This window comes from Camelina sativa, chromosome 13 (assembly GCF_000633955.1).
Source record: "Camelina sativa cultivar DH55 chromosome 13, Cs, whole genome shotgun sequence".
Lineage (NCBI taxonomy): Eukaryota > Viridiplantae > Streptophyta > Magnoliopsida > Brassicales > Brassicaceae > Camelina > Camelina sativa.
The window spans coordinates 13,008,762-13,014,761 of NC_025697.1; positions in this window are offsets into that span (position 1 = coordinate 13,008,762).

Consider the following 6,000-nt stretch of genomic DNA (forward strand, 5'->3'; position numbering starts at 1 on the left):
AACACAATTATGTGTCGGTTTGGGTTTACAAAAGAGTAGTTAGAGTTTAGGGTTTAGATTTTTCAATTAAACAAAATTATATGTCGGTTTGGGTTTACAAAAGAGTGGTTAGAGTTTAGATTTTACAATTAAACAAAATTGTTTGCCGGTTTGGGTTTATAAAATAGTGGTTAGGGTTTAGATTTTACAATTAGAAAATTATATTTTAATTTGGGGTTATAGAAAGAGTGATTCGAGTTTAGATGTTATAATTTAAAACTATAATATAATGTTTAGAATTAATAATTATAAAATTAATTAATATACATAATTTATTTCTTTAATTGATAATTTTTTTCTTTAACTAAGAGGGGGTGAATAAGAAAGGTTTATCCCTAAAGGTGAACCCAAAAATTGTCTCCCTAAGTTTTAAATCTTGTAGACTTATAGAGTAACCATTATATGTTACTAATACACACGGTAATTCGAAAAACGAAGAGACAATTGTAATAGCTCTAGCAAAGAATCATAGCTAATTAATCAACACAAAAACCATATACAATATCTAACCAATACATGAAGAGATAAGTATATATATATATATACCTAATACCTGGTCAATGTACTAGACCGTTCATAAGTCCTACTACGTATCTAAGTTACTAACTCGATCACAACATAAATAAGAAAAAGAAGATAATATTTTAACTTAGTTAAGTTTGAAGGAACTTCTTGATCGCATCTAGTACTGATCACTAACTGTGCATTAACAAAATAATTAAGGAGGATTACTAAACTAACCTAAATAAAGGGTTTATTTACTAGAATTGTAGCACATAAGAACTTTAATGAAAATATCTTTCGAGTAGCAATGGCCTAATTTTTTTTTTAAAAAATACTCAAATAATTACTAATGAAAAAACTCAACAGTACTTATCCATTTTAAAAGGTGTCCTTGGCTAGATCTCAATTTGGGTTCTTAGATTTAAATTGGTTTTATGAATATCAATATAAGAATTTGATGTTTTAAAACTCAATAATTGGTGCAGTGAGCATGGATGGATAAGATCATAAGAGTAATAAGTGTTGGATGAGAATAGTTTGAGCGGGAAGAGAAACTACAACATTGGACGATTGTAAAAGATATCTCATGCCAGTTTCCAACATTTCAAACTTGAGGACAAGCTTTGTATAAAAGGAGAGCATATTAATACGAATGATCAGTCAAGAGCTAATGACGTGGAGGCTGAGTCGGCAAAACAAAAAGTTGGATTGGCTTTAGAGGGCTTTTGGTTATTGCCTTATTGTTATTGGTATCGTCATAGCTTAAATAAGAGTGTAATTGTTTTACGTTTTTCTTATGCTTGTTGTTGAGTTATTTCACCTCAAAGTAAACTATAATCTCATTGTAAATTTATATTGTAAGAAGTAAAACGAAGAAGAAGAATAGATATCAAATTGTCTCCTCGATACTATCAATATCTCTATTCCACTAGTTCATCCTTTCCATATTATTACAATTCATAGATTGATTCACCATTTTTTTTTTTGAGAGAAGTAGTGATTCACCAAAAGATTCAGTAGCCTCACATGATTGTCTGCTTATCTCATACACGTGTCTCGAGAAGACCTTAGTTCCGTGGGACATAGTTTTTGATCTTACGCCAACCCCGAACGTCCTTCGAAATAAGGGATAAGGTTTTGCTTCCTTTATAGCTGTTCAACTAACTTATTATAAAAAAAAGTTCTCTTTTTCTCATAGTTATTTCATCTTAGCTATTCAGTGATCGCTTGAACGAGACTCATGTTGCGTTTGAAAATTACATCACACTCGATTCTTTTATTTCTTACTATATAATAGTAGAATAATAATTAGTTTATGTTATCTTCCTATATCTCTCTAGTGAATAATGATAAAGGAGCCTGAGAAATGCGTAAGAGTGGCCAAGAAAAAATGCCTAAGAGTGCTCCTCACGTGCCAAAAGGGAAAGACACGTGGTGCAATACTTAAATTCAGGCTATGTAGTGGCGGACGTGAAACGAGTCTACTCATGGCTTAGGTAAAGATGCTTCTTTGAAAGTAAGCAAAGCCCCCAAAGCTTTATGCTCTAGAGAACCACGTGCCGTTTGTAACGTGTAGAAACAACGTGACGTTGGATTTGCTTTCAATTCGCTCAGTACGCTTAAGCAGCCAAGGAAAATGTTGTAACTTGTAAGTCAACTTCAAAATATGTATGGTTTAATTTGATCTCTTGATAAACTTTCTAGTGAAATCGTAATATATATAAGAACCTATCCAATACTAGATTTTTAACTAAGTCCACTAAAATCTAAAATTAAACCTTTAGGTATATTGTAGAACCTACCCATAAATTGGTGTATGAGTGATATTGTCCAGCGGCGGACGTACGCTTTAGTTTGTGTGGCACGTGCCACATGCTAAATCCTGAAAAAAAAAATTTGCCATGAGATTTTAGTTATCATGGTTAAGAAAATAAAACACTTAATTATTGTGCCACACTGAAGTGTGACGGAAGCTCTTTTTATAATATAAACAAAAAATTAAATGTAAACTGTATCATAATTTAAGCTATACAGTATACATATATTAAGCTAATATAGGTTAAGCCCAACTATTTTAAAACTACTAATGATTAAAAGTCTAAAACTCAAAGTCTATAAATTGTTTCTTTTATCGGGACATATATCTAGTTTTCATGAGTTCAACGACATCAATACAACCACACCATAGAGAGATAAAATTCTTCTTCTTATATTTTTGATTGTTTTCTGCAATGAAAATTGTAAAGACTACCACACGAAACCGAATGGGTGATCAATTTTTAAATAATTGTATGGTTTGTTTTATTGAAAAAGAGCACTTAGATAAAATGAAAAATGAGATAATGATAAAAAGATTTCAAAATATAAAAGATTGTAGAATAGTTTTGTAGGACTTCTTAATATATTTTTGTTATGACTATTTTTTAACGTTTTATTTTTTCTGGTTTTTAATTTTTTAATAATAATATTATTATTATATTTTAATTAATTATTTTATTAATTATTTTGTGCCCATGTTAAATAAGTTTCTGCATCCGCTACTGATATTGTGTATGTGATTTTATAAAAAAAAATTAGTTGGGCCAATTCTATAATTAGCTATATGTGATATTTAACAATAACGTACCGTCTCCTTTACACAACAACGTCTACGACACTGGTGACTGGTAGTTACTTAGACACCGCTAAATGGCTGATACGTTTGGGTGGGTTCTACCTTTGGGCTTTATTAAGCTTGGTGAATTTTAGCTTGAGATATTATCTTATCGAATAAACAGCTTGATATCTCTGTTATATTCGATTGCGGATTCAACAATAGCTATTGTTTTTCTTTTCAGACAAGCCTCTCTCTTAACCCCTAGTAAAACGTTTTTCATATCTCAAATTTAATGGTACAACATTCATAATCCTTTTTTTTTTTTTCATTCGGGATCATCCAGCTATGACTAGAGCTGTCAGACGGGCATGCCCGCGTCCGCCTGAACACACCGCGATGGACCGCATCTTCCTTTATACCGCAGCGGATCGCCCGCTAAGACTGCGGACAGGTAAACCAATGTCCGAACCCGCCCCACATATATCAGCGGTTAAGCGGATCAGCCCGCGGGCATTGTATAGTTTGAATGTGTACTATCATTTGAGATATGTAACTTGTTAAAACAGATTAACCATCATACATTGACCATGAATCTGAAACATTGAAACTCAAACAAACTTGAAAAACGCTGAACTAAAGCTGAACTTAAAACTCAAACATTCAAAATCTGAAACAATGGAACAAAAAGCTGAACTTTAAACTCAACCATTTAAAATCTGAAACATTCAAAATATGAAACAGTGGAACCAAAAGCTGAACTTTAAACTCAAACACTTAAAGGTCTGAAACAAAACTAAAACTCAAGTCGTTTCTTCATCATCTACAATCGATTGGAAAGAAGGTAGTGCCTCATCTTCACCAATTAATTCTTTCTCCTCCTCTACAGATTTCAAAAAATAAAAACAAGTTAATACACTGTCTAGACTCTAGATTGTGAATTGAAAACTTATGAAACACATTTGCTTACCATTTTCATATGCTTCAAAACCTTTTAACCAATTGCGACTGCATATTAGTGCTTGAACATTTTTTGGAAGGAGACAACTTCTATACTTGCTCAAAACTCGAGTTCCAATGCTAAAGGAGGATTCAGAGGCTAATGTTGTGATAGGAATACTAAGAATATCACAAGCCATGGAAGCCAATTCTCCGTAGCGCTGAGAGTTATCTTTCCAATACTATTTCCTTACTTTAGAAGCCAATTCTCCGTAGCGCTGTAGTATCATCAAGATACATTTGTAAGGAAGTCTTTCCACTAGCAACAACAGTCTCTTTTCGAAAGGCTATGAAATCCTGCATAAGAAACAGTAAGAATTAAGAAACTGAAACTTTAAAATCGAACCTGCAATTTTTTAAAAACCAGAATCTTAAACATAACGATCAGAACCTGAAAACCTGCATTTTTTAAAAAACAGAACCTGCAAATTGAAAAACCAGAAACTCAAACATAACAAGTTAACAACCAAACCTGAAAATCTGCAATTTTTGAAAAACCAGAACCTGCAATTTTTGAAAAATAAGAACCTGCAGTTTTAAAAAACCAAAACCTGCAGTTTTTTAAGCAACCAAAACCTGCAGTTTTTTAAACAATTAGAACTTGAAACTTCAAAACCAAAAAACTGCAGTTTAAAACACCAACACATGCAGTTCTTAAAAAACCCAGAAATTGAGACTTTAAAACCAATAACCTGCAATTTAATATACCAACACCTAACATCTGTTGTTCTTAAAAAAACCCAGAACTTGAGATTTAAAAACCAATAACTTGCAGATTAATATATCGTAAAACAGAGTTATCAATAAAATTAAAGTTTAAGTTTTACTATATATGATAACTCTGTTACTTATTGCAGGTTCTTCACATGTCCAAATGTTGATGATGGAGAGATGCATATTCACAAGTGGTGGGATGTGGCTGTAATGGAGGAGATGAGAGACAGTGATAGACGATATGAAGTGATGGCTGAGAAGGTAGATTACTTAACCTTCTTCAATGACTATGAATCAGACATCAATCAGGTTAGGGATCAGAGTTATGCAACTGAACAGAAGATGGTTATGTTAGAGAATGTAGTTTCTGAGCTAGGTAAGAAAAATAGGTTTAGAAATGTAACTGATTTCCTGGTTGTTGGTGTAATGGCTATTTGGGTAGGTCTTCTAGGTATCTTGTTCATGTCTACTTAAATTAGATTGGAGACATTTAGTTAGGGTGCTCATGTAATGTAATGACTCGGATGTTCATGCTATTCCTTTTTAATGACTCTGCTTTTGTAATGACTTTCTCTTTGCAGTATGTACTTGTTTTTACACTATAGAGTCACAAATTCTTCATTATAAAGTTGAGACTCACGGGTTTTGATTCTTGGCATTGTGTACTTGTAAAAGAGTCAGGATGTACTATGTTTCTTGGCAGTATTTATTTGTAATGTCACGGGTTACACATTGCAAGCAGACCATAATGCAACACCAAAGAAAACATCACAGGTTACACATTGAAGCTCACTAGTCTTTCATTATATATATGCGACCATAAAATGGAACACCAAACAATATCAAAGCAACAAAACATTCACACGAGCTCTCATTCTTTTCTCAATACAAGTTATTTCTTCCTTTCTCTTCAATACAAGATCTCTCTTTCTCCTCAATACAAGATATCTCTTTCTCTTCAATACAAGTTGACTCTTTCTAAATTTTCTTTTATTTGAAATGGGATCATCTTCAAACCATTATCACTACCAATGAGATGATGGTCATTATCACTACCAAGGAGATGATGGTGATAATTTTGATGCTTATTATGAAAATTCGCATATTATTCCGAAACCAAAGGAGCCAAAAAAAAGGATTTTTATCCCGAG